At 42.0% G+C, this 24,479-nt stretch overlaps 1 protein-coding gene across 20 annotated transcripts in view; it reads left to right on the forward strand.

The window, feature by feature from the left end:
- Positions 1-24,479, forward strand: part of CLYBL (citramalyl-CoA lyase) — a 257,987-nt gene that overhangs the window by 40,445 nt on the left and 193,063 nt on the right. The window lies entirely within an intron of this gene.

Below are 24,479 nucleotides of genomic sequence, written 5' to 3' on the forward strand. Positions count from 1 at the left end.
CAGGAATGTTTTATTCTTTTAAATTCACATTTTGAGCCTTTTTGAAATGAAGGCACGTGGGTCTCATTCCCTTAGATTTGCTTTTAAAAAGGCAGTAAAAGACTTGTAGTTAAATTGTAGGAACTGTTATCTAAATCTTGACTTAATTGCGGGAGGGTGGTGGGATAGAAAAAAATTAAACCCTTCAAAAAAGGTAAAGTTCTAACTCCATCCTTGATCCTGAAAATCTTTTTTTTTTTTTTAAGATAATATTGCATGAGCTTTGTGCTGCAAGTTACAGCTGAAAGGCCTCTTAAGCGCTCTTGAAACTCAACTGCTTTGTTTTGAGCAATTAAGATTTGTTATGGAGTGCTTTAAGCAGCTCTGCTTTCCTTCATCTTTAAATAGTAGTCTTCAGCTAGTTTCTTTATCAGCGTTTCCCAGTAACTAAGCCAAATTTGTTTCATTAGGAGGCACTTGCCTTGAGCCTCCATGTTTCCTCTCAGCCCCAGACGCGGAGCCCAAGCCTGTGCGCCCGCCTTATCCTGCCCCATACGGTTGGTTTCCTACTATTGAATTGGCAATCTTTTTCCGTCCCTCCCCTTTCCGTTGAAGCTCTGGCCCCCCGTCGGCCCTGCCACAGGAGTGGGGTGCAGAGGGGTGGAGGACAAAAGAGGAGGATGAGAGTTGGCCGCGCCAGCAGAAGGCCGCTGCCTGCCCCTGCCCTGCAGAAGTGTCCCTTCCATTTTTCTGAAAGGGGCCCGGCTTCTTGGGCTGTCACCCTCCCCACCCTGTCTTAACACCAACAGCTTCATCAACAAGCGGCTCAGGAGATGAAAGGTGGTCTTCTTTAAGCGAGATCATTTTTTTGTCAAAAATAATAACAACCTCTGGTGTTAATCACACCGGTGGCAAGAGTAAGAGCGAACATCCTTCCACGCAAGCCCCGGGAAAGTTTTCCCTTTGAAGTGCTGGTTCCCGCCTCACCCTTCCAGGAGGGAAGAGGGGAAAAGAAAACAAGGGTGAAGATCTGAAGCCACTGAGGAATGCTGAATTGATGTCTTCCCTCGGCATCCCGGCCCCTCTCGCGGTCCTCCCCTCCTTTCAACTCCCTGCCCTTTGAAACCGCGGGCCCGGGGTGGCCGGGTCTCCCACCCAGGCCCTCTTGTAGCTGCAGGCTTTCCCCTCCGACTGGCAGCGGGGCGGTGGCCGCGCAGAGAAGCGGGCAGAGCGGGAAGAAGCCGGCCGAAGGGGTGGGAGCACCCGGCAGAGCCTGCTTAGGCTTATGGCGGGAGGCTTTGCCGTTCTGAGCAAAGAAAAAACAAACAAACCCAAAGCCCCCAAACGAACAAAAAAAGCCCTCCCCCAGCCCCAGACCCTCCTTCACAGCTGCATTTTACTCCCGGGACTGTGGGTGTCACTAGAGCCTCTTTTTTTGCGACTGGAGAGGCTCTCCTACAGGACTTGCCAAGCCTATTAAATTTTCAGGCAGAACAGATCAAGCCTGCCTTTGATGCTGCTGTTTCCTCATTTAGTATTCAAAGGTAAAGAATCCTACCTTCTCACTCGTTACATAATTAAAAGAGGGTTTTTTTTTTTTTCCTAGTGGCAAAGAACTTGTCATGTGTAGTATTTTTTGAAGTAAAAGGTCTAACTTTTTATATAACATCTGTTCTTATGCTCTTTCCTAAATGTAACCAATATTTACTTGTTTTTGTTGGTCCTGAGTTGCATACCGTACACCCTGCGTTTTAATTTTCGACAGATGGAGTTATAAACAGTATTTTCCCCCTCCAGCTCATTCCTCTAAGTTTAAATTTCTGTATTTCTGTTCTAACCAACCAAGAGTGCAATTAAAACTAAAACTCTAGAACCGACAAATAGCCCTAACTGCTCTTTTACTCTCGATTTTACTTTACGCTTGCACATTCTAAAGTTCACGTGAGTGGACTTTCACGTTTCCATCTGCGGTGTCTAATAGCAAACTGTGGCCCTCAACACCATTTCAGGGCCTTTTGTGCTCTTCGCTGCATTTCAGAAGTGCCTTCGGTTTCTCTGCATATGCAAAAAGCCCAGCCGAATTTTTTGACACCACACGCACACACCCGCCCACCCCGGCCCCCAACTCTCTGTTTGTTGGTGGCATCTTGTCGTCCATTGTTTGGTTGTTGGTGTTGGCAAAAGTCATTCATTTAATGGTGCCAGAGATATTATGCCTTATTCTTTATTGGAACAAAACCCGAAAATATCCCCAAGTATTTTAAAAATGAATGCCTGCCATTGGAACTGTTATAAATTAGCATAGTTGTATTTTCCCATCCTAAGGTAGATAATATTTTAAAGGTACCAGGTAGTAATAGTCACCACAAGCCGATTAAAATGGCTAGGATTCTATCAAAAACCTATTAGTGGCATAAATAATTGATATCTGGAAATCAAGCAGCTTTTCTGTGCGTATACCACTGGGCAGGCAGCGCCGTCCAGTACTTCCACGAGGCAGAGGAAGGTTCCTGGGAGTTATGTTGCCTGGGTTTTAAAAGCTTGATAAGGCCACACACAAACTGATTAAAAAAAACAAAAAACAAAAAATTCTGCCTGGGAGCGGAATAGTGACATTATTTTCAGGTGTTTGAGCTTCTTAGAGAAAAGGAACAAGTAACAAGACTTCTCAGGAGCCAGGTGTGAACGGAATAAATTGAGGCAGTGTCCTGACCCATCCAGCTTTTTGTAAATGATGTGATTAAAAGGGACATCTGAGAACAAATTTATGAAGTTGTTATGGCAACTGAAAGACTTGGGTGGAAATATGTGTGTCTGAAACATGAAAGATTGCAGGAAGCTGGAGGAAGAAGCGGGCGTTTTATGTGGGCAAGGCGGTTGAACAGTGGCAGCCAAATGTGATCCCTCCGCCGGTCATCATTCGGGACTGCGGCCTTGATTTCCACTTTTCAGAACGTGTGGTGACCGATGCTTTCCCAGAGTGTGCCACCCGAAGTCGCCACGCCTTGCACACAGCAGCCTCTGCACACGGGTCCCTTGACCTGTTGAGAGCACTCTCTCCTACGTACGAAAGTGCATTTGGAGTTGCCTCAGCATTTGCCCAGAAGTTTGCACGTCTGTGTTCTCCTATTGATGTCCTTGTTTTGTGAATTTTCTCTCCGTTTTCCTCCAGTGGCTTCCCCTACCCAAGCCCACAGACAGCAGTGCTTAAAGGAATCAGAATACTTAAATATTCCCGAGGGTTCTCTGCTCTCTTCCAAAAACTGTCTATCGCTTCTCCATAATGTGACACTGCCATAATTTCTCATGCTTTTTGATTTTTCTCTCCCATGCTGGCAAGAGTATGAAATAATGGTTATTTTAAATCACAGGCACGGATATTTAAAATTCCACATATTTTGTACTACAGAGTATTGGAAAAATCAATACTTTGTCACATCCAGAATGCTTTAAATTTTTTTTTAACTTTACAATATTGGTTTTGCCATATATGAATTTTTTTCTGTCACTAGATTTCAGATATATACAGTGCCTAAAAATTGTTTTAAGAATCACATTATTTCCTGTATATTTGGTGCTGTTTTGCTTTGAATGAAAAGATAGTTAAATGTCAGTTATAATAATTTTAGTGGTTAGACTATTCTATAAGAAATATGCTATTTTAATTGAAAAAAGCTTGACCCTAAAAATAAATTTACACCAACAAATTCTAATGAAAATATTTTCTTCACATTTATTTTTGAATATAGATTACTGCTTATTTAGTCTCCTTGATTTTAAGCATAGTACTTTTCACTTTGAATAGTCTTAATTCCTAAAATTAAGATAAGTGAAGAAAAAGAGAAAAAATTAGTTTTTAGAGAATGTTATTTTCCTTAAATCATGAATTGGAGCTTTTCACTCTTACTGAAATGACTCAACAGTTTTTTAGTTGAACATGAAATTACACAAAAATTGCCCTTATAAATACAATGAGGTGTTTTCCTAATTTTTTAAAGAGTGAGATCAAAACACTTTTCTATTCTATTGCAAAGTTAACTGCTGTTAATCTGAAAGACTAGTTATTCATTTAAAATATTTAGTTAAACCTGTATTTTAAATCCCTTTTTGCCTAAGGACAAGGAAATGGTTGTGTTTTGATCTAACTTCCTTATTTGCAAAATCCCTAGATGGAAGATGATATCAAAATAAAAAAGAATGTTTTAAGAGTATTAAACCTAAGAATGCGGGTTCTTTACACACATTTTATATAAATAAATTTCCTGTTTCCTTTCTTTAGTCTTTTCATCTCAAGGGTTTTTGGTTTTTCCTTTTTAAGAAAATATGATTTTGATACTTCCAAAGTAGATACTATTTTATTTCAGGTGGTTCATTTAATAGTTTGTTGATGTTTTCAAGGTCTCTAAACAAAGTCTGATGTGTTAACAGTCTTATTAACGATGTTAAAATAGAATTAACAGCTTGTGGATGCCTCCAGAGCACAATAGCCTGTCAACCTCGCCTGCCCCCTTATAAACTGTACCCCTGCTGTCTTCCCTTTGTTTCACGCCCAATCAGCAAACTAAACTTTTGTGGAGAGAGAAGGCAGTTCAAGTGTTCCTGCTACCGTTGAAGGGAGGAGCTAATGTGGAATTTACGGGGAGACCAATCAGTGCTGGAGGGAAGAATGACCCCAAACGGGGAAGAAGGACTTTGTTGACCTGCTTGGCTCCCTGACCTTTCCTTGCTATTTTGTCGCTTTAAAGAGGTTTGCTCTGGTTGTCGCGTACTTTACAATCCTTTTACCAAAGCCACAGAAGTTTTGGATGTTTGGGATTATTTAAAATACTTCTCTGCACAGGTTTAATTGTGTTGTGTGTGTGTGTGTGTGTTTAATAATTGGACTAGATGTTAGCACTCAACATCATTTTTAAAAGTCTGATCCAACTACTAACAGTTTTTCTTATAGGGGAATAGAGTTTCATCAATTATCTTGAGCCAAAGTACATTCTAAATCTCTTCCAGGGTCTCTTTCCCATAGCTGCTTTCATCGAGAATCATTAGCTACTAATGTTAGGCCATTCATCCTATTTTGTTGAAATTATTCTTTGAAAAATAGATTTATACTTTCTAAGTGTTTAAAATGTTAGGCAATGATCATAATGAATAGAAAATAAAGATTTTTTTATTTTTAGGAGAAGGCTGATTTTTCATTCATATTGCTAATTTGACACATTGTCACATTTAAAAGTACAGATTTATGGGATAACCTGACAAATGGGTCATACCATTTATCTTTTGCCACCATCTGACTTGATAACCTATGAAGTGCAGCACATTTATAAAATATTTCCTAATCTCATGGCACACTTCACTGGTTTTGGTAAGGGATGAGATCTTATTGAGAAGTATTTTTTAGGTCACTCAACCACTTATTCGTTTACTGGTGTTGTTCTTTCTTGTAATGTGGGATTTTTCTGTTTACATTACTTTTAAACAGGCCACTGTTCAGTCGCTCAAAATACAGTGCTGAGATCTGAGACGGTCCATGTGGGTACAAAAAAAAAAGCATCTCAGGCTGGATTCAGGACACTGAGCATTTTCTTTAAACCACAGTTAAATAAAATCACTGATACACCTAGATATGGAGAGTGAGATACATTTAAATGACCTGTGGTTTCAAAATGATTATTTTGTCAAGGAATATGCTAGAAGAAAACAGGGCAGTACTAGCTTATCACTTCTCTTAGCTCACATTGTGCTACATAGGCGATCCCCAAGGGGAATATTTTCTTATACTTTATAAACCCTAGAAATGGCATCCTTCAATTGAACTGGAGCAAACAAGTTGTATGTCTGTGAAACTGGAGCAGGCAGGGCTTTGTTTGATACCAGCCACATGTGCTGGTATAAATATCAATAATAACATCTTCTGGTTGGCATCTTTGAATGCACACTGCCTCACTAAGGTCCTTTCACCTGGCCAAGGAAGAATGTCACTGTGGTAGTTCTCCCACAGCTGTAACTGCTGTAATTTTTACCCGAAGCACTTACTGTTGTCCAACCCTCCAGCCTATGGCCTCGTGTGTCCTAATACCCTGCAGCTGGGTAGCAGGACCAGCTCACGGCCAAGTATAGCTGAGCTCTTTTGGGGCATGCCCGCTGAGTGAGTGCCCCAGGCCCTGGAGTTGGGGATATGCCGAGGGATGTGGGCACCTCACAGTCATGGGGACCAGACGTCAGTACTCTGTGACCACCTGATTCAAGTATCCAGTGTGTATCTGCATGACTTGGGGATGCTGAGAAAGCCAAAGGGATTATCGACATACAAAGCTTGACACCTTTGTGCAGAAGCCAGCTGGCATCTCACGGGGACAACCTGAGCTGTTCCAGCATCAGGAAAGCTGGGTTTGGCTGGATCTGGCTGGCTCCTGCTATTTCAGGAGCGCGGCTGGCTTGGCCCCAACGGAGGGAGGGGGAAGAATACCCTGGGGCTGATACTGGGACCCATTTCTTTTGTTTCCGATGAGGCAGAGAGGAATAGAACTGCAAATATGATGACATTTTAATAATCAGGGCTTTTCTCCATAAAGACTTTGTACATAACATTTATCCTCCAAAAAGTCTCTCCTCTTTTTGTGATTTTATAAACTTAAAGGAAAAGGAGAAAAGGTCTGTGGTCCTAGCACTTGCCTTCATCTAAATGAATAACTCTCGACCACTGATGATTAGCAACATAAATCCTGTTTGAGTTCTGGACTAGTACTCTCAGCCAGAAGTTTTCATATGCTTTTTAGAATTCTGAACTGGCCACAGCAGCTTTTAGGAAAGTAAAGGATACAAATAAAGTTTATAATAATTTGTTCACTTCTGCATTTCAAAATATGTCAATTGTAGAAATTTTTTTCTCTGAATCTTTGGAATTCCCTGAATACTTTGAAGCCAGTTGTGAAATGCTGCTTTAGAAAGAGTTCATATAAATGTTCTTCTTTATTTAATCATAAGGGAGATTTAGAGAAAGGATGTTTTATTTTTCTGTAGTTTTGTTCGATAAGAATATGGAATTACTGTTATTATGATTACTAATGATACCTTACATTTGCACAGCACTTTAGAATTTTTACAAATATGATTGCACATAATTCTTGAAAGAGTTTGACAGGAAGATATTATTATTCTGGTTTTATAGACGAGGAATCAATAAATGCACATACATGTAACATACCATGTAGTTCCAGCATTATATTTCCAGAGGATTCTGTGCTTTAGGAAATATATTTGGTATGTAAAATGGCTAAAAACTACAAATCTAGGACTGAAGAATTTATTTTGGTTTCACATAGTAGCTACAAAAGATGACAAAAACAGGACTAAAATCATGTGATAGTGTGCAGTGCCCCTTTGAATGCACAGCTATCTGAATTTTTGTTGGGTGATTGCTTTGTTTTCATGTGTTTTGCATCTATATCATAGCATGCTATGTTATAGCACAATACTAAAATATAAAAAATAGTAAAAGTATCCCTCATATTTTTAAAGATAAAAATTATAATCACAATATCATAGCAGAATAGTGTTTTCCCATTAAAGGATAGTCTGATTTGTAGTTGACTGTAATTTCTTTCTTATAAGGTCTCAAAACAGACAAAATATATATACTCTTAATATTTTCCCCTGCTTGTTAAAGACTAGGTATTCAGAGTATTTGTTTTGAGACGTTTATTGCTACTGTTCAGAAACAGAGCTATGTTATTGGTCAGGAAAATCTGATTAGTGTTTCTAAGAACTATTATAGCACAGCAAGACAGGCAAGCAATCCAAAGTGCAAGGTTAAAAGCAATTTATTAAAACTAGGCAAAGACGTTACTTGTTAAAAAAAGAAATACATATTTCTTAGGAAAAATTAAAATTGTCTAAGTGATATTCTTGACTACTTTTTCTTTATAGTACTTTCAGATTATTTTCATTAAAAATATTTTCTTTGAGGGGAGCAGAGAAGGAAGAATTAAAATGAGAAAGAAGACCTCAAAATTTGCTATTCGGTAAGATCCTAAATCTTATTAATATAGTTTTCCGTGAAAAAAATTAAACTTTTTAAAAACTTCATATGTTAACCCTAAGAAAAGTCTCCACATATTGTCCCAAAGTTTAAAAAAAAAGATTGGGAAAATAATCATTTTATGGGAAAAAAAAAACCAGTGCTGTTCTTAGAATCAAATTAAGCTTTATTTCTTATATTAATTGTGATAACCAAGCATGTAATTTGCTTCTAGAAGTTTAGAGGGGGAAAAAACTATTGATATTATATGTCTGGGGTTTTCTTTAAACAACTCTAACATCAAAATGGCCAAACCGTTGGACTGATTCATGTTAGATAAAACAGATGGGATTCCCAGATCATGCACCATTCAGCCGTTTGATGGAATTCGCGCCACCCTGACCAGCGAGCCCAGATGGCGCTTAAATCTGTCACTCTTTAACGACCCTACTGTTTTTTAAAAATATTTTTATATTTGAGCCCATTCGGTTAATCTGAGAGATTAATCATTTCCAAGATATGTCTGGGGAGGGATTTACTGCGGGCTTCATTTGGAGGAACTGAGGATGAGAAGAGAGAAGAGACCTCCGTATCCAGGGCTCCTGCTCCAAGGAACTCGGGACCGGAGGCCCGGGTGATGATGGGCTCCGGGGCGTTCTCTAGGCAGCGGTTGACAAGGCCACATGTAGAGTGATAGCAGTGGGGATTAAGGGAAGAAGGGATGGACATTTGAGAACGGTCTAGGGGGTGGAGATAAATAGATTGTCACCCAGAGAACTCTTGCACCGTCAAGCTGAGACCCCAGCCTGGGCTGAGTGTTGACTGTGACCACTCCAGAGTGGCTCTGAGCTGTCTGACCCTCAATGAATCCAAGGGGCAACGTGGTGCATCTAGGAGCAAACCCCAGAGATGGAGTCCAAAGTGACCAGCCACTCTTGAGATGGTTCTAGAAAGAACATGTTCTGCACCAGAACTTTTGCAAATCTCACAGGGTTTTTCTTCCTTCTTTCTTCAGTTATTATTTTGAATCAGTTAGTCTACTGAAATGCTTCAGTGATTCAGGGCATGAGATGCTGGCAGGCTCCTCCCTCCAAAATCTTTAACCTTGGATATGTTTGCAGAGTGGCTTGGAATTGCTTTCTATTCCTGCTGAGACAGGAAACGGAAAAATGAATGGATTTTCATTATGCAGACTCTTTTTTTTTTTTTTGCATTTGAATCAGATGTAGCAGGTGTCAAAATACAGTACAGAATTCACACCATTAATGTGAAAATTTCCACTGTCCCCCAAAGCCACCAGACCCCAAAGTCACCTAGATTAACAAAATTTAAAATGAGCCGCTGACTTTAAGGATGTTCTTGGTGATCTTCAGGGCTATTCTGCGGTGGTTTTCCTGTTTGTCACACCATGCTGCCTATACTTGGAAGGTCTTGTTGGAAGGCCGTGCGTCTCACCCTTGAGAGTGGCAGAGCGCGTGGGAGTGGCATCTCAATGTCCTGGGCCCCAACTGAGGGTCTGCATGCAGAAGACGTGTCAGAATTCTGCTTGGAGGGTTTCCAACCTAAGCTAAACGACCTTCATGTAGACCCCAAAACAAGCAGAGAAGCAAGTTGCGTTGGGAGGTTTTATTGGAAGCTTTTGGATTCAGGGTTTGTCAGAAATCATTGTCCTGCCAGAATATAATAGTGCTAACACTTGCAACTAACCCCCCACACACAATCAGTCTGTGAGTGTGAAGCTAGGTAAGTTTTGAACAGAGTGGAAGGAGGAACGTTGAGTACATAATCCATTGTTTTCATCTTAAATCAACTGTAATCTTGCCCCTGTCACTGTTTCTCCCCCCTCCTCTTCTCTCTCTCTCACACCCACAGTCAGATTATAGAAAGGATTGAAGTATAGTCCTGCTTAAAGGATATTGCTTTTTATAGATGGTACACTGCCGCTGGAAGTCTGGAGAGGCCGCCCTGTGTCTCATTCTACAATAGGTTTAGGATTCGACAGTGATCAGGAAGACACAGTTTTGTGTGTATGTGTGTTGGCCTCAATTCCTAGATGGTCTTTGGGTGTTTACAGAATAAAATTGAACATTTTAGTGAAACCAATTAATGCCCACATTCAAATTGTTTTCGTGAAGTCACATAATGTATTTGGTATTATCTAAAAAGCTTTTTTTTTTTTTTTCAGCTTTTTGACTACAGTAGATATTCCTAATAGTCACACATTTTCTCTTAAGTTTTACCAGTTAACTCTTTCCACATTCACCTGATTTCCTCTAAAGATTAAACTCTCCCTAATATTCCAGTTGGCAGTTGGTCTGTTTCAGAACAGAAGGGTATGAATGTAATGTGTGTGTGTGTATATAATTTGAAGAATTCTGTGGCCATCTGAGAAACAAAGCTCTTGCCCATGGTTTTTCAGTGAAAGTGAAAAGTGAAAGCGTTAGTCACTCAGTTATGTCTAACTCTTTGCGACCCCATGGACTGTAGCCCTCCAGGCTCCTCTGTCCACGGAATTCTCCAGGCAAGAATACTGGAGTGGGTAGCCATTCCCTTCTCCAGGAGATCTTCCCGATTCAGCGATCGAACCAGAGTTTCCCACATTGCAGGCAGATTTTTTACTCTCTGAGCCACCAGGGAAGCCCATTTTTCAATAATGCTAGCTAAATACATATGGAAACAATGAGCAACAAAAGTAAAACTTCACCGTTAATGCGCCATTGGCCATTTGGAGTAGACAGATGTGTTTGCAAATAAAATGAGGACACCTGCCACTCTCCATTGCCTGTGATGAAACCTCCTCATGGCCTGGACATGCAGCTGGCACAGCATCCCCAGCCCAGGCTTCCTTCTGGAGAGGTGAGCTGAGGGTGGCCCAGCCAGGGCTGAGGTGCTAGAGCCAAACCATGAAATAGGATTAAGGGATAAAACCAAACTCAGAGGCCATGGTCTGTCAAGTCAAGATGGTACTCTAGGTGAAGAACTGGAGGGAAAGAAGGTAGGTTCAGAGCACCAGGGAGCTGGACAAGCTGGGTCAAGGTGGAAGTCAGGAAATGGAGCCCCCAGCAGTGTCTCCAACTGCCAGGAAGAACCACTGGTGCCTTTATGGGCCTCAGCTAATATTTACTTATTAATTTGACTATTAGTTGTGGTCCACAGGCTGTTTTAGTTGAGGCATGTGAACTCTTGAGTTGTGACATGTGGAATCTAGTTCTCTGATCAGGGTCTGTCTGAACCGAGGCCCCCTGCATTGGGAGCTCGGAGTCTTAGCCACTGGACCACCAGGGAGGTCCCAGGGCCTCAGCTTTGAATGGGGAGTGAGGTATTAAGGGCTCAAGATACTGTGAAGAACTGTGAGTTGTCCTTCCTAACTTCCTTCCAGAGTCTTCTCTGCTGCTGCTGCTAAGTCGCTTCAGTCGTGTCTGACTCTGTGCGACCCCATAGACGGCAGCCCACCAGGCTCCCCCGTCCCTGGGATTCTCCAGGCAAGAACACTGGAGTGGGTTGCCATTTCCTTCTCCAATGCAGGAAAGTGAAAAGTGAAAGTGAAGTCACTCAGTTGTGTCCGACTCTTAGCGACCCCATGGACTGCAGCCTACCAGGCTCCTCTGTCCATGGGATTTTCCAGGCAAGAGGACTGGACTGGGGTGCCATTGCCTTCTCCGGAGCCTTCTCTAACCATGTGCAAAAAATCCAGACTCTTTTTACAGTATTCTTTAAGAATCAGCAGCGAGGTGGGGGAGTCATAAGCCTTGACAAAGTTGGGTATCCCCAGGAACCCTAGTTTGCACATAGGAAATGTAAAGTTGGATGATGTTTAAAAATTATTGTTTTGTTTTCTTCACCTCTGAAAGATTTCCTAGTTCACTGAGAGCCAGCCTTCAGTTGCGTGGATATTATAAACTTTCTTTTTCATTCCACATAGAGGCCCCTATTTTTAGCTTTTAAGAGCTGTTACAACTGAGATATAAACAACATTCTGCACCCCACACAGTACACATCTCAGGGTGAGAGAGACTTCCTGGAACTGCAGGACAAGTTTGGTCTTAGACAATCTGTTCGGTTTCCTTATAGGGTTGTTTTCTCATTCTATTATTTAATTTTAGTGAAAGATCTGTTAGAAATTTCCCTGCGTATAAATGATGTTTTAAAAGTTCTCACTATGCAAATAATTTTATGTGGAATTTCCCATGGCATTTTATTATTTCCTGAACTATAACTTGTTCACAGTTTCTAGACATGTGCTCTGAAAACAGACATCCATCAGCCCCATGCTCAATGAAGAATGGGAGATTTAATGAAGGACTTTGGACTATCACGTTGGAGGAGTTAGGTCTGATCTGGGGGAGCCTCTAAGAATTTTCAAACTTAAGAATGTGTACAATTGCATGTTAGGAAGATTTATCCATGGCAGTCAGCAAGGTAGATTCAAGGGCTTGGTGGAGGCAAGGGAAAGACTAGAGATAGGGCTTTTCCAATCACTTCCTAACTTAGATGCTCTCTCTATCTGTAGGTGAGAAGACCCAGGCTTGTAGGTGGAAGCCACGCTGAGAGACTCCTCTTCTGCCTGGAGTCACTCCCTGAATCATGCTGCCCACCCATCGGCAAGCACACACTCCCCACCTCACCTTCTCTCCTTCACTTTCAGTCCTCAGCTGTGACTCTCAGGCTCCTGCTGACCTTTGGGTGATTCCCATACAGGCCAGCAGCCTCCAGGCCAAGGATCCCATCTTCCTGTGTTCTTCCAAGTGTCTAGTAGACTAGCCGGCACATAATAAGTGTTCAACAAATACTTCTGAACACATAAACCTGAGCAACTTACTATGCAAACTTTCAGTAATTTATACTGTGATCTTGGAGTGATTAATACACCAAAGAAATGATGCTTTTGAACTGTGGTGCTGGAGAAGACTCTTTAGAGTACCTTGGACAGCAAGGAGATCAAACCAGTCAATCCTAAAGGAAATCAACCCTGAACATTCAGTGGAAGGACTGATGCTGAAGCTGAAGCTCCAGGACTTTGGCTACCTGATGCAAAAAGCTGACTCAATGGAAAAGACCCTAGTGCTGGGAAAGATTGGGAGCGGGAGGAGAAGGAGGTGAAAGAGCATGAGATGGTTGGATGGCAGCACCAACTCAAAGGACTTGAGTTTGAGCAAACTCTGGGAGATAGTGAAGGACAGGGAAGCTTGGGGGTGCTGCAGTCTATGGGGTAACAAAGAGTCTGAAACAACTTAGCAACTGAACAACAGCAGCAACAAAGTGGTTAATGCACATTCCTTCACTTCCTGGTTTAAATTTGAAGGCAGGAGAGCTTAATGTTTAAGAGCATGGGCCCCAGAGGTTAGTATCCTGTCACTGTACTTGTTGTTCTGTGACCCTAAGGAAGCCATTTGATATTTCTGAGTCTTAGTTCTCTCCTTTGAAAAATGAGGATACCTTTATTGTGATCAGATGAGACTTGTGTATCTAAACTTCTAAGATCATTGCCTGGAACATGGTTAGCACTCAGCCACGTAACTATTAATTATAGCTTATCATAATTTTAACTAGTATTGGGAGTAGTCAAAATGAAAGCACTTTAATACATTTAGATTTGAGGGATGTATGTGGTGGTCCAGTGGTTAAAGACTCCACACTCCCAGTGCAGGGGCCCAGGTTCGATCCCTGGTGGTCCCACTAAGGTCCCACATCCAGCGCACATAGATTTGGGATACAAAGTTTACTCATCATAACAGATACGTTGGGACTTACATTGATAAGCATTGTTTTATTCAATCCTTCATATTCTATGGGGGCTACTCATCTTTTTTAATATTTGTGTATAAAAATGAAGCTTCTGGGCAATATTACAGTTTGCCCAAAGGTATATTATAGAGTCATATGGGATATACTGAGAAATTTATAAAGAGCTAGTGTAAAACTCTTAAGATGTTCACGTGTGGGCCAGTTTTACCCAGCGTAGACTACAGTGGTTCCTGAGAAGCCTGGGTGAATTCCTGCTCTCCTCTTGACCTAGTATTTGGGACAGGATATGGAGGTTCACGACCCAGATAATCACGATGGTGTGATCACTCACCTAGAGCCAGACATCCTGGAATGTGAAGTCAAGTGGGCCTTAGAAAGCATCATTACAAACAAAGCTAGTGGAGGTGATGGAATTCCAGTTGAGCTATTTCAAATCCTGAAAGATGATGCTGTGAAACTGCTGCATTCAATATGCCAGCAAATTTGGAAAACTCAGCAGTGGCCACAAGACTGGAAAAGGTCAGTTTTCATTCCAATCCCAAAGAAAGGCAATGCCAAAGAATGCTCAAACTACCGCACAATTGCACTCATCTCACACGCTAGTAAAGTAATGCTCAAAATTCTCCAAGCCAGGCTTCAGCAATATGTGAACCATGAACTTCCAGATGTTCAAGCTGGTTTTAGAAAAGGCAGAGGAATCAGAGATCAAATTGCCAACATCTGCTGGATCATGGAAAAAGCAAGAGAGTTCCAGAAAAACATCTATTTCTACTTTATTGACTATGCCAAAGCCTTTGACTGTGTGGATCACAGTAAACTGTGGAAAATTATTTAAGAGATGGGAATACCAGACCACGTGACCTGCCTCTTGAGAAACCTACATGCAGGTCAGGAAGCAACAGTTAGAACTGGACATAGAACAACAGACTGGTTCCAAATAGGAAAAGGAGTACATCAAGGCTGTATATTGTCACCCTGCTTATTTAACTTCTATGCAGAGTACATCATGAGAAACGCTGGGCTGGAAGAAGCACAAGCTGGAGTCAAGATTGCCAGGAGAAATCTCAGTAACCTCAGATATGCAGATACCACCCTTATGGCAGAAAGTGAAGAGGAACTAAAAAGCCTCTTGATGAAAGTGAAAGAGGAGAGTGAAAAAGTTGGCTTAAAGCTCAACATTCAGAAAACGAAGGTCATGGCATCCGGTTCCATCACTTTATGGGAAATAGATGGGGAAACAGTGGAAACAGTGTCAGACTTTATTTTTCTGGGCTTCAAAATCACTGCAGATGGTGACTGCAGCCATGAAATTAAAAGACGCTTACTCCTTGGAAGGAAAGTTATGTCCAACCTAGATAGCATATTGAAAAGCAGGGACATTACTTTGCCAACAAAGGTCCGTCTAGTCAAGGCTATGGTTTTTCCAGTGGTCATGTATGGATGTGAGAGGTGGACTGTGAAGAAAGCTGAGTGCTGAAGAATTGATGCTTTTGAACTATGGTGTTGGAGAAGACTCTTGAGAGTCCCTTGGACTGCAAGGAGATCCAACGAGTCTATCCTAAAGGAGATCAGTCCTGGGTGTTCACTGGAAGGCCTGATGCTAAAGCTGAAACTCCAATACTTTGGCCACCTCATGCGAAGGGTTGACTCATTGGGAAAGACCCTGATGCTGGGAGGGATTGGGGCAGAAGGAGAAGGGGACGACGGGATGAAATGGCTGGATGGCATCACCGACTCTGTGGACATGAGTTTGAGTGAACTCCGGGAGTTGGTGATGGACAGGGAGGCCTGGCGTGTTGCGATTCATGGGGTCACAAGAGTCGGACACGACTGAGCAACTGAACTGAACTGATGGACTCTGTATTAAAAAAGAAGAAAAGATTAAAAAAATGGAAAAAGATGCTTGGAAAGAAGCTGTAGGCCATGCTGAAGGTGCAGAAGTACAAATCCTCGTCAGTCACTAGTGTTTTTATTTTTTAATTTAACTCCAAGTGCCACCGGTGCAAATTGCAGCTGTGAGCACAGGGAAGGTGAACTGTGCGTGGAGCTGTCACCTCAGAGCAGGTGCTGCCGGCCTCCTGGGCGATGCGTGAGCATTGACTCTGTCTCATGTCCTTTAGAAGATGATATAGCTGTTTAATACAGAGCTGTATTATCATTAGCTATTATTGTTAGGAATATTATTTGTGGTAATAACTATCTTATTATTAGCCCCTGTATGAGCCCTTCTCAAGAGAAAGCAAACACACTGTAAGGAACTACTTTGCATCTTTTGCTTTGGGAGTTTTTTGTCAATTAGAAAATGCCAGAATGATAAGTTTTTTAATATATAAAATGTTGACTGAGGACACGCCAGTGCTTCCACAGTCTCATTGGAAAATTTAATATAGCATTTCTAAAATTGCAAGTTGTAAGATCAGTGTGTTCTTTTTTTCTAGACTCAACAACATATTTTGCTTACAAGAAGACCAGTGTTATAAACAGGATAGGTCACTAACTTTTCTCCTTTTATAGCCTGGCAATTTTCAGACCCTCTGTCTATTTCAAGGCCATCTCATATATCATTGCAGGGAGAAGAACCACCATAGAACTCTGAACAGGAAGTTCCCTGGCAGCCCAATGGTTAGGACTCAGTGCTCCCTCTGCCAGGGGCTCTGGTTCCATCTCTGGTCAGGGAACAGAGATCCTGCAAGCTGAGCGGCATGGCCAAAATACCACTTCTGAACACCTCAAAGATCAGTGGACTTCTCCATAATCTTTCCTACTCTTTGCTCCAAGGGCTAACACTTAAGCTCTTAGGAGACCTATACTACATTATTCTCCATCACCTGTGAATTTCCATTTGCTTATTGTTGGTCAGTTGCCCAGTCATGTCCGACTCTTTGAGACCCCATGGACTGCAGATTGCCAGGCCTCCCTGTCCCTCACCAACTCCTGGAGTTTGCCCATGTTCACATTCATTGCATCGGTGATGCCATCCAGCCGTCTCATCCTCTGACGCCCTCTTCTCCTTCTGCCCTCGATCTTTCCCAGCATCAGGGACTTTTTCAACAAGTTGTCTGTTCCTATCAGATGACCAAAATACTGGAGCTTCAGCATCAGTTCTTCCAGTGAATATTCAGGGTTGATCTCCCTTAAGATTGACTGATTTGATCTGCTTGCAGTCTAAGGGACTGTCAGGAGTCTTCTCCAACACCACAGTTCAGAGGCATCAATTCTTTGGCATTCTGCCTTCTTTATGGTTCAGCTTTCACAACCGTATGTGACCACTGGGAAGACCACAGCCTTGATTATATGGACGTTTGTCGTCAGAGTAACACCTTTGCTTTTCAACACACTGTTTAGGTCTGTCGTCCCTTTCCTGCCAAGAAGCAATCATCCTCTGATTTCATGGCTACAGTCACCGTCCACAGTGATTTTGGAGCTCAAGAAGAGGAAAACTCACTACTTCCACCTTTTCCCCTTCTACTTGCCCTGCAGTAATGGAGCCGGATGCCATGTTCTTAGTTTAACATTTAGTCTTAAGCCAGCTCTTTCACTGTCCTCCTTCACCCTCATCAAGAGGCTCTTCAGTTCCTCTTCGCTTTCTGCCATTAGCGGGTATCATCTGCATGTTGTTGATGTTTCTCCTGCCTGTCTTGATTCTGGCTTGTAACTCCTCCAGCCTGGCATTTCTCATGATGTGCTCAGCATATAGGTTAAACAGGATGACAGCAGACAGCCCTGTCGTACTCCTTTCTTGGTCTTGAACCAATCAGTTGTTCCATACAGGGTTCTAACTAGACGATATCTAGTTAGATGATGAGATGAATATCTGATCATCCACAATTTCATTGAAGACTCATGGAGTTGAGAGAATCTCCTCTGTGTTATCTAGCATGTTTTAGGGCTCTAATTAATATTAAACAGCAGCAGTAACTCTTTAGCTTGATTTTCCCCACTACTGTTTTGTTTAAAATTATGTGTAACAAAACTTTATGCCCTTAAGTCATAAAGTCACTATTAAACAATGTGGGCAGCTGCAAATGGGTCTGGTTGGATTTTCAACAGTCATTCGGTCATCCAACAAATATGAATTGAGAAACCACCATGTTCTAGGTACTTGATACCCATCAGTGAACAGAACAAAAATCCACCCTCCTGGAACTTATGTTTTAGGGCCTGACAACAAACAGCAGAGATAATAAACAGGTTAATCATGCAGAATTTTAGAAGATGGTGACAGAAAAGTTGCAATAGAGCAAAGGAAACAGGTCAGAGCGGAGGTGGGAGTCAAATTGCCACTTAAAGTCGGGTGGTAAGGGGATTCTCTGGCCGCCCAGTGATTGGGACTGTGTGCGTTCGCTGCCAAGGCCGAGGGCTCAGTCCTTGGTCAGGGGACTAAGATCCCGCAAGCCTTGAGGCTTGGCCAAAAATAATAATAATGATGATAATGAAATAGGGTGGTAAGGATAAGCCCAGCTGAGAAGGTGAAATGCTAGCAAAGGCTTGAAGGAGTGAGGGACTTATGTATCTTATATATAAATGCATGTATTTGGGAGGAGAGCGCTCGAGGCAAAGGGAACAGCCCTGTGTGTCCAAGGATAGCAGTGAGGCCTGGAGGCTTGTGGAATGAGAAGGGTTAAAAGCAATAGGAAATGAGGGGAGAGGTGACGGGCCAGATCATCGTAAGGATTTTCACCTTTACTTCTAGCGAAGAGGAAACCCTCACAGTGTTGAACAAAGAAGAGACCTGGTAGGACTCTTTATTTTATTTATTGTATTTTTAATTTTTTTTGCTGTGTCTCATGGCCTGTGGGAGCTTAGTTCCCTGACCTGGAATCAAACCTGTGCCCTCTGCAGTGGAAGCGTGGAGTCTTAACCACTGGACCCATGATGAAATCTCAGGACTCATATTTTAAGCCGATACCTCTAGAACCTGTGGTGGGGATTGACTGTATGGGAAAAAGGGTAGAAGCAGTGAAACCAGTCAAAGGTGGCTGCCTTGAGCCAGGTGAGAGCTGATGGTGGCTGAAACCAGAGTGGGAAGTGGTGAGAGGTAGTTTAGATATATTCTGAAGCAGAAGCAGCAAGATCTCCTGGTGGACTGAATATTTCTCAGTTGGAAATAAAAGAAGTGACAAGGATGACTGTCAAGATTTTTGGCTTGAAGCTGCTCTGAAGTGAGATGGGAGAGGCTATAGCATGATTTTCTTGGGTTTGGGGTCAGGTAGAGGGGAGAGATCAGTTTAGCTTTGGACATGTTGAATTTGAGATTATCTGCTATGCTTCCCTGGTGGCTCAGATGGTAAAGTGTCTGTCTGCAGTGCAGGAGCCCTGGATTTGATCCCTGGGTTGGGAAGATCCTCTGGAGAAGGAAATGGCAGCCCACTCCAGTACTCTTGCCTGGAAAATCCCATGGATGGAGGAGCCTGGTAGGCTACTGTCCATGGGGTCGCAAAGAGTCGGACATGACTGGGCCACTGAGCAACAGCAACAATTAAAGTCAAAGTGGAGATGCCAACTCAGCAGTTGAATATATGGGTCAGGCGTTTAGAACGAGGCCTGGACTGGAGATAGGCCTGTGCACATGGCTAGCATAGACATGGGATTTAAAGCAGTAAGACTGGGCAGCAGTGACTACAAGGCGTCAGTGACTGCAAGGCTGCAGAGCCAGCAACACACTCCAACATTAAGGGGCAGGGTGGGGGAGGTGAGAGGGAAGCTGAAAGAGAGAACGACAACTAAGGAGAAGGTGTCCTGGAAATCAAGTAGGACAGTATATCGAGGGGGTGGAGGTGGTGACTGTGCCAGATGCTGCTTGTGAGGGAAGTGACTTGGGAGCTCAGAACTGGCTACTTGCTGAATTTAGCGACACGGTGGGCGGCCACTGGTGGTCTCGTTGGAGCAAATTTGGAGGAAGTATGTGTTTTTCGTAGCTTTCTTCAGGAGAAAGTTTAAATAAAAGTGTATTGGGAGCACTCATCAATGTTGATGCTTGACCCCGGAGCTTCTATTGAAACACATGTTAAAGGGACCCAGAAACATCGTGATCTCTGCTTGAAAAACATTTGGATAACAGCTTTGTACCTCCCTGGTGGCTCAGATGGTAAAGAGTCCATCTGCAAATCCAGGAGACCGGGGTTTGATCCCTGGGTTGGGAAGATCCTGTGCAGAAGGAAATGGCAACCCACTCCAGTATTCTTGCCTAGAAAATCCCATGGACGGAGGAGCCTGGCCGGCTACAGTCCATGGGGTCGCAGAGAGCTGAACATGACTGAGCAACTAACACACACCTAACAGCTCTATTGAACTATAACTTACATGCTGTACAGTTTATCCACTTAAAGTGCACAGTTCAGTGGCTTTTAGTCTATTTACAGAGTTGTACAACCATCACCCCAGTCAATTTTAAAACATTTCATCACCCTAGAAAGAAAGCTCATACCTATTAGTGGTCATTGCCTCTGCGGCCCTCAGTCCCGGCCATCCACACATTTACTTTCTGTTTCTATAGACTTGCTGCTTCTGGATATTTCATACAGGTGGAGTCATGTAATAACGTCTTTTGTGAGTGGCTTCTTCCCCTCAGCGTAAGGTTTTCAAGGTTCGTCTGTGTTCTAGCATGTATGAGTATTGACTACTTTATGGCTCAAAAATATTCCATTGCGTGGATAGACCATATTGTAAATGCCATTGACTGGCTGATGGACACGTGGGTTGTTTCTGCTTTTTGACTGTTGTGAGTAATACTGCTATGAATTTTTGAATACAAGTGTTTTTGTGGACATGTGTTTTCTGGGGTATGTTCTTAGGAGTAGAATTAAATTTCTACTTTCCTACTAACACTAATATTTAGCTTGTATTGGTACTGCCACATTTCAGGGCTCAAGGTGAAGAAATGAGACAGGATTAAAAAGGAGGACCTGGAATGCATCTCTTTCTTTTCCTGGTCCTAAGTTCCCAGAGCTTTGCAAACAACAGTTACTTTGAATTACTGCGGTGTTCAATGAATAGATATTTTTCTGTGTTCTGTTTTGGAACATAAAACTGTAGCAAGCCCCATCAGAAAGGGTAGAGAGTAAGGGAGTTTACCTGCATTGACTTACTGAAAAATTGTGGTTACTCTCAGAATCCAGGTCATTGTTTACTTTCAGCTACATAAAAATCTTCAAGTAGATCTTCTTACAGCATCTTCAAAATAAAGATGACAGGAAAGGCAGCCAAAGACATTGACTTTGAGGAGAGAAAAAAAGACTTGTAACTGCCTATCAGTCCGTGGATTTACTTCTGGGGAGCATCCGTTAAAAACCTCAAACGTGTCATTTTCAGTGGAATTATATTAATATGAAAGAGTTTTATCAAATATGGTTGTATGTGTGTGTGTGTGCACATGCATGTATGTGCGTGGTTTTAAACATTTCCATAATGAGTTCCCAAGTGCTTTTTTGGCTGTGGTTATTAAAGCTTGTGTGCTTGCAATTTATTTGGCAAAATGCCTTTAGTGAAGAAAAGGATATAGTGTTCTCTTGGTTCTTTGCCCAAAGTAATTTTGGAGAAGTCTGTGACTGTGTTTAGTTCATGTACATTCACTGGAGACAAGTCATTGTAATTACATTTGATCACAATCGGTTTACAGTTGTTTCATCATGTTTTCATGCTGAATATCTACTCAGACATCATAGCAGAACCTAATGGCTACTGTTTTATTTGTACATAAAATGTTTTATAGCCCTTTTTTTCTGCAGTACACACCAGGTTTCAATCATCATTGCTGCGTAGTGAGAGGAAAGCAATGGATAAAGAGCTATCAAAAATCCTCAACTACATTAAGTTTTATTTCGGGTCACCTTGTCATAAAAGATATTGAATATATTTTGTGGCTTTCCCCCTGACATGTTAGCCATGGTAGAAGGGTTACAATGTTTGGAGGAAACCATATGAAATGGGGAACTTTCACCTTTGCGTTTGTTTTGCATTGGAAGCGGGTCTACCAGTATTCAGAATGGCTCCTAGGTAGCCATAAGAGGCAGCATGTTGTTATTCTTGGCATTTACTATAGATGATCTTCTTCACTGTAAGGCTACACATTTTGTCACTGTTGTGTTGCTCTAACACCTGCTTTGTGTGGCAGACTCACATCACAGGATGTCATTTACAACCACCAAATGCTGGAGGCTCCTCTCAGGCCAGGATCTGCTGTGGAAGCCTTGCTTCACCAGTGAATTTGGGTGGGTTCACTGCTTATCTCCAAAGTGTCAGCTCTCACTGTTCCTTCTTTTCCCCAAAAGGTTGGTCCCTAGGCCTTCTGAAAACTGCTGTCGTTCTATATGTTTGAGTCTTTGTGGTTGAAGAAGCTCCAGTTAGAAAAGTGTAATTAATGGGAAACTTTGACATCCAGCTGAGAAAATTAGTTTGCATCAAAAAAGGCAAGATAGAGGATTAAAGAAATTTTAGTCCTAATCTAATTAACACCAATTAAAAGATGCAGATAAATTTGCACCAACAAATTGTTAATTATGCACCAATTTGCCTTTTCTGCAACCAAACCAAAATTAGGAAAATATTATTATCCTTTTTTTTGTTTTAGAAGCAGGTTTGTTACAATCATCCTTTGTATAATTAAAGAAGTAGGCAGTAAGCGTTACTGTGAAATATTTTTACTCTCTTGATATTTTTATGTAGGTTAACTCTTTAAAAACAGAAAGTACAAGATAATTCTCCCAGCGTTCATTCACTCACCACACATCTAATGAGGACTGACCAAATGCTGGTCCTTGCTCCAGGCAGGGAAAAATCGAGTCTGTCTGCAGTGATTGGTTTTTCTCATTCAGAATATTTAAACCTGTTTGTACTGCTAATATGCTGCTCCTTTAGGAAAAAACCTTTGTGACCTAAATTGTACAGCTAATTAAACTCTGCCCTGGGTACATGTTTTAAAGGGGGGAGACTGCAGTTTTTTGGGAGCATCAAGAAGTGCTCTTTAATGTCCCAGAACTCCTAACAATGTGGTCTTTTGGAGTATTCTACTTACACCTTCCTCACTTGGAGGATCTGAGTGAGGAATCTGTTTCCTGGAGTGTTACTCAGATGCTCACTCTGCTGGGACTTTCTGTTTACCTTTTGAGTCACTCTTAGAGCCCCTCAGATGGGGATGTGAGTAACTGTGTGTGTGGAGGGGTGGTAGTGAAGCACAGACCTGTTATATCTGCAAAGGGCCCATCTGTCCAGGTGTCATGTAATGAGTAACCACAACCCATTTTATATGAACCGTAATTCTACTGCTTACAAAATGGGAGGAGGATGCTGAGAAGGAGATGTCTGTTCGAAATGGAAAGAAATGTTCTAAAGACAAGATTGCTCTAGCCATTGATTATATACAACATTCAGCAACTGCCTTCAGATTTCCAGGGGCCTGTTCAACTTCATTCGGAGAAAACATTTGACCTGTCAAGTCCTGGTGTGTGAAATGGCGTCCTAAAGTGTATTATTCTCCAGTGCACATATTTAGAATTTAAATAACAGTATCTAAATGCCCATGTTTGATTCCTGGGACAATATTTAATATAAAAATTTAGGATGCTCAGTCTGTATTTTTCGATATTTGTTTGGGAAACTTTTACATTCAGGACTGTGATGGAAACCAGAATGGTATATAGTGGCGAAGATTTCACTGGCTAATGTTTTTATGGATGGTGGCAGCTAGAAGTTGGCCTCTAATGGGAGAATATCAATGTGGCAATGCCTACAACAGCAAACGGAAGGCATTCTTTAGAAGCAGTGTCTTCCTCCGCATGTGTACAAGAGAATACTGATACCACAGTGCTTTTAAAGGCTTGTGTAGTTTTGGCTTCGCTGGGTTCCTGTTGCTGCGTGTGGGTTCTCCGGCTGCAGTGCACAGGCTTCTCATTGTGGTCGCTTCCCTTGTGGAGCACGGGCCCTAGGCGTACAGGCCTCGGTAGTTGCAGCTCATGGGCTCTAGAGTGCGGGCTCAGTGGCTGGGGAACACAGGCTTAGTTGCTCCATGGCTTATGAAATCTTCCTAGACCCGGGATCAAACCCATGTCCCCTGCATTGGCAGGTGGATTCTTATCCACTGTACTACCAAAGAGATCCTGTGAGGAATCTTTAAGAAGATGTAGTATTGCACTTTTCTGAGTCTGAAGAGATGTGAAAACTAAATGCAGTGACTGATTTGGGATTGGATCATGGGCCAGGAAAAAAATGGACATAAATTACATTATTGGGACAATTTTTGAGATTTCAGTTACATCTATGGAATAGATAACAGCATGGTACCAATGTTGTTCTTGATTTTGACCATTGTGGTGCAGTTGTGTAGGAGAGTGTCCTTGATTTGGGGGAGTATTTAGGGGTAACGGGACACAATGTTTACAACTTACAGATGGTTCAGAAGAAAATATAAGCACACATACCATATATGAACATCAGTCAATTGATGTAGAGAGGAAGTCATAATAAAGCAATTGTGACAAAATGCTAACACTTGGTGAATCCAGTTAGGGGTATTCAGGAGTTTTGTGGTGCTCTGCTTGCAGCCATTCTGTTAGTTTGAAATTATTTAAATAGAAATGTTGGATTCTTCCCTCAAATTAATAAAACTTCTTATGCATGATTCCAGAAAGAGGTCAGAAGTTCTCCTTATGACAGGGGTCCTCAGACAAAGGCTGCCACTGCGTCACATGTGGAGGGTCAGTCGCACCGACTCAGTCGAAACAGATTCTGAAGATGAATATCC

Source organism: Bos grunniens, chromosome 12 (genome assembly GCF_055505025.1).
Source record: "Bos grunniens cultivar Pamir isolate PY7600 chromosome 12, Bosgru_T2T1.0, whole genome shotgun sequence".
Lineage (NCBI taxonomy): Eukaryota > Metazoa > Chordata > Mammalia > Artiodactyla > Bovidae > Bos > Bos grunniens.